The sequence below is a fragment of the Theropithecus gelada genome, chromosome 3 (genome assembly GCF_003255815.1).
Source record: "Theropithecus gelada isolate Dixy chromosome 3, Tgel_1.0, whole genome shotgun sequence".
Lineage (NCBI taxonomy): Eukaryota > Metazoa > Chordata > Mammalia > Primates > Cercopithecidae > Theropithecus > Theropithecus gelada.
This window is the reverse complement of record NC_037670.1, coordinates 59475252-59483904: the sequence shown is the minus strand read 5'-3', so window position 1 is coordinate 59483904 and position 8653 is coordinate 59475252.

Below are 8653 nucleotides of genomic sequence, written 5' to 3'. Positions count from 1 at the left end.
TTTTTTTTTTTTTTTTTTTTTGAGACGGAGTCTCGCGCTGTGTCACCCAGGCTGGAGTGCAGTGGCGCGATCTCGGCTCACTGCAAGCTCCGCCTCCCAGGTTCACGCTATTCTCCTGCCTCAGCCTCCGAGTAGCTGGGACTACAGGCGCCCACCACCACGCCCGGCTAGTTTTTTGTATTTTTAGTAGAGACGGGGTTTCACCATGTTAGCCAGGATGGTCTCGATCTCCTGACCTCGTGATCCACCCGCCTCGGCCTCCCAAAGTGCTGGGATTACAGGCTTGAGCCACCGCGCCCGGCCGGTGATTCTTGTATGTATCTACATCTGTACCTTAGAGGTTACAAGGGCTGCTATACAAAATATCATGGACAAAGTGGCTTAAACAATAGCAGTTTACTTTTCCACAGTTTTGGAGTTATTCGTCCCTCAGCTGGATGTCTGAGGTCAAGGTGTTGGCAGATTTGCTTCCTTCTGGGGGCTGTGGGAGAAGAGGTTTTATGCCTCTCACCTGGCTTCTGTTGCTTTGCTGTCAATCTTTGTGCTCCTTGGCTTGCAGAAGCATTCCGCAATCTCTGCCTTCATCTGCACACAGCGTCCTTCCTACAATGCGTCATCAACTTTCCCCCTTTTAGAGGACACCGATCTTAATCTTATTAAATTAGGGCCCATCCTAATAACTTTGTTTGAAGATTACTTCTACAAAGATCCTGTCTCCAAATAAGGTAACATTCTGCAATACTGGAGGTGAACACTTTATCATATAAATTTTAGGGTAAATTCAAACCATATTACTGTATATATATTGAAAATAAATGTGCATTTTTAATCAGCAAATTTTATGGTACCTGAACTGTATCTCAATAAAACTGTTAATAAAAATAATAATAAATAGAAATTGTCTGAGTATCCTATACATTGTATTTAGCAAAGACTTCAAAGTAGCTACTAAAAATATGTTCAAAAACTAAAGGAAACAATATTTAAAGGATTAAAAGAAGGTATGACAAAGTGAATTAACAACAGAAATTGTGAGACAAATTACAGAAATTATAAATGTATTGAGAAAAATGTATCAAATGGAAATTCTGGTGCTAACGAGCACAGTAATTGAAATAAGGAAATACCAGAAATGTCAACAAAAGACTTAAGATGGTAAGGAAATGAATCATAAAATTTCAGATAGATCAAGAAAAATAATCTAACCTAAGAATACGGAATGAAGAAATAACGAAGAAAAAAAAAAAAAACAGAGCCTCAGACATCTGTGGGACAATTTGTAACAGAAGTCAGAGAAAGGGGCACAATTTTTAGAAGAATAAAGTCCAAAACCTATTCAAATTCAATGAAAAACTTTACGAGTCTAAGAAGCTCTCTGTTCCCCAAGTAGTATAAATACAGAAACATTCATACCTGGAAACTTCAGGTATCAGTGGATAACAAGAAGACTCCTAGGCGAAAACTTCTGCTCACCTCTCAGCTTGCCCAGATTCAAACACAGGGAAAGTAAAGTTGCAGTCACTTTCTGCAGCAAGAGCCATGAACCACATTTATCCAGCTACTGCTTAAGGTAGGAAAAAAGAAAAGGAAACAGCCAAGCAACTGCAATCTATGCCAAGTCACCCCGTGACTTAAAAACCAGATTTCTTGTATCTCCACTAGCGTAGTCCTGCATCTACAGAGTCAACAGAAATCTGCTGTTGAATTGGAAATATTAGGTAGGAAAGTCTGAGCCTATAGAAAGGGTAAAAATCACAGACATACACATAGAAAGATCCTGCTCAAGATGAATTATACGCTGAAATTTCAGAATGTCAGGAAAATTATGATGTACAAATGTATGCAAATTTAACAAAGAATACATTTCATTGTGAAGGCGCTTCAGAAATCATGGGATGGGAAAACCAGGCATACAAAAGGCCTATTTTTTATACAGGGCTGTGTTCCACAGGACTGACTGCAGGACTTGAGTATGCACTGATTCCGATGTCTGCCGTTGGTTCTGGCACCAATTTCTAACATGAATGTTAGAAATGTTCGCATGTGCCTGTCCATCTTTCTTCTCCTGCATGCCATGGCCAGGCAGAGCTGCAGAGTCAGCCACACAGATCTTTATTAAGACCCAGCAGTCAACTTAACCACACGACACTGTCCGTATTGTCAAAGAACTAATCCAAGGCAGGGAAGGCTCTCCTGCTGAACAGGGCATCTGATGTTTTGCTGGCCAACAGCTGGAGGTTGACAAGACTCTATCAATCCATAGCTTCCAGAAAGAGTGCCCCCCCCTGAATTTGGGGTTCATCACAGGGACTTTATGAAGATCTCCTTGCCTAGAAACATGTTGGTGGTAGGATGACCTGCAGCAAATGTCACACACCTCTTCACTCATACCCTCCCCAGATGCTGCAAAAAGAACTTGTGGTCAAACTAACATTCTGTGCCCCAACAACATGAAATAAGAACCCTTATTTATGCAAATAAATAAGAATCCTGATTTATTTGTATACCAAGAAGTAGCCTCAGGAATGACTCTGCAATCTCAGAAATTTTTTCATGAGATGACTGGGAAAAGGGTGTTTGAAAAGATTAAGCTGAGACAAGGAATTTTAAAAAAACACATGCAAAAGGATGTAAGTTAAGAGTAACAGAAATTTAAACAACGAAAAATTTCATAGGAAATTGAAAACATTTTCATGTAAATTTAAAAACTCACTAGACTGATAGGTCACAAGATTCTTAGTTGAGCTGTATGTGAGGCAAAGGTCTTGGCCACTGAGCAAAGCATACAGGGGAATGGGGCAGCAAGGAGTTGGGTATTCTCGTTTTCATAGATATTTGGTATAAGATGTGTGGTCATTCTGGCTGCAACAGCTGTGACCCCATTGGTCACCAGGGTTAATTTGGCTGATCTGACTGGCTAGGCGGTTTGTTCCCTTACCCTCACTATTCCCAAAGCTGAGCACTTAATGGAAGAAGACAACCTTCCCTGATAGAGGAAGATTGTTCTTCTGTCAAGGATATATGAGTAGCTGCACCTGCCCTAATACTTCCTCCAAACAAGTTGAAGACACTTCATATAACGCCTAGAAAGAGGAACAGATGAATGTGTAAGATACTGGAGAGTGTTTGTACTCTGCACTGCGGGTAGATATCACATGTGTTATACCTTGTATTATCTTTATTAAAGGATGAGGAGACATGTTTCACTGTTCTAACTATGAAAATAAGAACTAGTCATATTAAAATTTAAAAAGACAGTTGAGTATGCAAGATACAGTTTAACTAGTAGGTAGTTAGGAAAGATAGAATAACCTTTTATCATGAGAGTAAAGGCTGATATGGGATGTTATATTTCAAACTCGGACAGCAATTTAGAGATCTTTCAGCCTCTGGAATTATAACTGGTCACTGCTAAGAGAGAGTGATCAAGCTTTACCTTTCTTTCCTTTCCAGGCCTTTGGTCAAATTTATTTCTTCTTTCTCTAAGAATCACATCATAAGAAGAGAGAAGATCCAAATAAACGCAATTAGAAATGAAACTGGAGATACTACAACCAATACCACAGAAGTACAAAAGATCATTATAGGCTACTATGAACACCTTTGCATATGCATACTAGAAAATCTAGAGGAAATGGATAATTTCCCGGAAACGTCCACCATCCTAGATTAAATCAGAAATAAAAAGATGTCCTGAACAGACTTATAACAAGCGGCATGAGTGAATCGGTAATTTTAAAAAGTTTAAAAGAAAAAGTCTAGAACCAGATGAATTTACAGCTGAATTCTACCAGACATTCAAAGAAGAATTAGTGTGAATTCTACTGAAACTATTCCAAAAGATAGAGAAAGTGGGAATCCTCCCCGTATCATTCTATGAAACCAATACCATCCTAATACCCAAACCAGGAAAACCACAGAAGACGCAAACAAACAAAAACATCCTGCAGACCAATATCTCTGATGAACATAGATGCAAAAATCCTCAACAAAATACTGGCTAACTGAATCCCACAGCACATCAAAAAGAGAATATATTATGATCAAGTGGGTTTCATTCCAGGGATGCAGGGATGGTTTAACCTGTGCAAGTCAATTAATGTGATACATCACATTAACTGAATTAAAAATAAAATCATATGATCATCTCAATAGACACAAAAAAGCATTTGATAAAATCTACCAGCACTTTATGATATAAATCCTCAACAAAATAAGCACAAAAGGGACTTACCTCAAAGTAATAAAAGCCATCTATGACAAACATGCAATGTTACACTGACTAGAAAAAATTGAAAGTATTCCCCCAGAGAAATGGAACAGGATGAGGATGTCCACTTTCACCTCTTCCATTCAACATATTACTAGAAGCGCTAGCTGGAGGAATCAGTCAAGACAAAGAAATAAAGGACATCCAAATTGGAAAAGAGGAAATTAAACTGTCACTATTTGCTGATGATATGATTGTATACCTAGAAATCCTAAAGACTCATGAAAAAGTCTCCTATATCTGATAAACAAATTCAGCAAAGTCCTGGGTTACAAAATCAATGCACATAAATAAATAGAACTACTAAAAGGCAACAATAACCAAGGTGAGAATCAAATTAAGAACTCAATCCCTTTTACAACAGCTGAAAACAAAAACAAAAACAAAACAACAACAAAAACCTAGAAATATATTTAACCAAAGAGGTGAAAGATCTTAAAAAGAAAACTGCAAAACACTGTTGAAATAATTCATAGATGACACAAACATATGGAAACAAATTCCATGCTCATAGATGGGAAGAATCAATATTGTGAAAATGAACATATTGCCTAAAGCAATCTACAGATTCAATACAATTCCCATCAAAATACAATCATCATTTTTCACAGAACTAGAAAAAACAATCCAAAATTTATGTGAAACCAATAAAAAGCCCACATAGCCAAAGCACTACTAAGCAAAAAGAACAAGTCTGGAGACTTAACAATACCAGACTTCAAATTATGCTGTAAGGCTATGGTTACCAAAACAGCATAATACTGGTATAAAAATAGGCACTTAGGCCAGTGGAACAGAATGGAGAATCCAGAAATAAATCTAAATACCCTTACAGCCAACAGATCTTTGACAAAGCATACCAAAACATAAACTGGGAAAAGGACACCCTATTCAATAAATGGTGCTAGGAAAACTGGCAAGCCATATGTGGAAGAGTAAAACTGGATCCCCCTCTCTCAGCTTTTACAAAAATCCACTCAAGATGAAACTGTAAAAATTCTAGAAGATAACATTCGAAAAACTCTTCTGTACATTGGCTTACGCAGAGAATTTATGACTAAGGCCCCATGAGCAAATACAACAAAAACAGAAATAAACAAATGGGACCTAATTAAACTAAAAAAGCTTCTGCACAGCAAATTAAAAAGAGAGAGAGAGAGAAAGAAAAGGAAAAAAGATAAAGGAAGACAGGAAGGAAGGAAAGATAAGGGAAGGAAGGAGGGAGGGAGGGAGGGAGGGAGGGAAGGAAGGAAGGAAATAAGGAGAAGAAAGAGTAAACAGGCAATCAAAAGAATGGGAGAATATATTCACAAATTATGCACCCAACAAAGAACAAGTATCCAGAATCTACAAGGAACTCAAACAAATCAGCAAGAAACAAATAATCTCCTCAAAGAGTGGGCAAAGGACATGAATAAACAATTCTCAAAAGAAGATATATAAACAGCCTCAAGCATATGAAAAAATGACCAACATCACTAATCATCAGGGAAATGCCAATTAAAACCACAAAGAGACATCACCTTACTCCTGCAAGAATGGTCATAATTAAAAAGTCAAAAAACTAAAGATTTTGGTATGAATGTGGGGAAAAAATACTCTTACACTGCTGGCTGGAATGTAAATTAGTACAACTACTATGTAAAATAGTACGGAGATTCCCTAAAGAATTAAAAGTAGATCTACTATTTGACCCAGCAATCACAGTACTGGGTTTCTAACCAAAGGAAAAGGAGTCATTATATGAAAAAGACTCATGCACAGGTAGGTTTACAGCAGCACAATTTGTAATCATAAATATATGGAACCAAACTTAGTGCCCATTGACCAACGAGTGGATGAAAAAATGTGGTATATATGCAACATGGAATACTACTCAGCTATAAAAGGAACAAAACAATGTCTTTTGCAGAAACTTAGATGAAGCTGGAGGCCATTATTCTAAGTAATTCAGAAATGAAAAAAAAACCAAATACAGTATTTTCCCTCTGATAAGTGGAAGCTAAGCTACGCTATGAGGATGCAAAAGCATATAGAGTTATACAACAGACTTTGGGGACTTGCTAGGGGGTGGTTAGGAGGGGGTAAGGATTAAAACATTATGTATTGTGTACAGTGTACACTTCTCAGGTGATGGGTGCACTAAAATTTCAGAACTCACCACTAAAGGACTCATCCATGTAACCAAAAATCCTGTATCCCCCCAAAAACTGTTGAAATAAACAAAAATTAAATTGAAATTAATTTTTAAATTAAAAATTTTAAAAATCACATCATACAGCCCCAAAATATATATCATGATGAATGAGAAATTTCAGAAGAAAAGATATCGAGGTTCATTAAAAAATAATTGAAAACAAATGTGAACTTCACTGAGAAATCTCCATTCTAGCTTCAGTGTACAATCACATATGATGATAAAAGTCATGACTGTGCAGCAAGACATGACTGAAAGATTAGAGGGAAGACAGATTATACTCAAGTGGTAAGAAAACATAATAAGCTTTATATCTATGAATTAATAGCACAGAAATTGATCCCAACTGAATGTAAGGGAGGAAATTTACCATGTAAAATTCCAGAAACAGGATTCGGGAAGTTAGAATGGCCAATTTCCAGGCATCTGTCTATTCTCCGTTCTGACTTCTCATTGAAAGAAAAATAAGTTACTTCTTATTTCTGTTCCCTCAAACTGACAACCTATTTTCTAAAAAAGAATGTTATTTTAATGGCTAATAAGGGAAAAAGTTAAAAGCCAGTGCAACTATCTCCCTGTGCTGCCAATGCCCAACATAGTTATACTATTTTGCGAGCCAAGTCATACACAGCAAGGCACTTAAAAGTGTACCTAACAAATGGCAAAATGCAGGCTCGCCCTCCACACCACCACGTGAGACTGTGAAACAGGGTTGGAGTCCAGGAAAATTGCACAAGGTCCCAAAAGCATACTAAGTTGAAGAAACTAGGAATAGTCTGTTTCCTATTTTATACCTTTTACTGTTCACATTGGACAGTCCCTTAAAGCAGAGAGAACCTGTAATTTACTTTTGAATTATACAAGATGCAATCAGATTGTACCGATTGCCCTAACCACAATCAGCATAATCACTCGCTGGTTTCCACATCTGTTTTTCTTGGTTGTTGCCGGGACCAGGAATTCCCCTTCACTGTCTGACTGAAAATGCATTATGGATTAAATTGTGTCCCCCCACCCTCTAAAAGATATATTGAAGTTCTAACCCATGTACCTCAGAATGCGGCATTGACAAGACGGTCGTCACAGATGTAATTAAGATGAGGTCATACAAAGGCTAGGTGCAAACACAGAGACGTGGGGAGAGGTCCATGTTTTGATGGAAGCAAAGATGAGCATCAGGTTACTGTAAGCCCGGGAGACATTGCTGGTGACACCAGAGGCTAAGAAAAGGGCACGGATCAGGTTTCCTCCTGCAGCCTCTGAATCAGCATGAAGTAGCCGACACCTTAATTTTTTTCCTTCTAGTTTCTAGAACTGTGGACATTTAACGTCTACCATTTAAGCCACTCAGTTTGTGGCACTTTGTTATGGTAGCCCTGGGAAACTTAGGAAAGGGATGTTAACGTTTTTCAGAATACGATGTTTCAACTCCATCAGAATTTATAAAAGACCCTAATATTTTAGAAGCCAGATGGGCCCAGAAAAACCCTTACTGCAAACTAAATCATGACAGAAATAAGACTATTCAAGATGTGAATTAAGAAAGCTTTACTTAAAGTTCTTTCCAGTATAGCCCTCATTCCTATTCATTCTGATGATGACTACCCATGCTTTTGTTGATGTCTTGGTCCTTAAGGCTACGATAATAAAATACCACAAACTGAGTGGCTCATAAACAGCAGACATTATCCCCCAGAGATCCAAAGCCTAGGAAGTCCACAACACATCTAGTGTCTGCTGAAGGCTCATTCTCTGCCTGGAAGGCAGCACCTTCTTGCTGTGCCCCATCATGGAGGAAGGGACAAACAGGCACCCTTAATAAGGCACTCTCTCTAAGTGCACTGATTAGTGTTTGAGTCCTGGTGTCCTAATTACCTCCTAAAGGCCCTCTCTTCTAATGCCATCACTTTGGGAATTAGGGTTTCAAAATATGAATTTTGGAGAGACACAAATATTTAGATCATAGCAGTTAGCTTTAAACTTAGTATTTCCTCATGGACCAAACAGTGAATTTGTGTGACTTGAAATTTAGAATTCATAGTTATGGGGAGAAATAACACAGTTGAACAAGCATCATCTAGTGCTTTATTCAATTGTCCAGACCAATAAGAGCTACCATGACAGGGGAAACTTCAGAGGCAGACAGTCCATAGAATACTTTATTTTTATTCCTCCCTATCATTAAA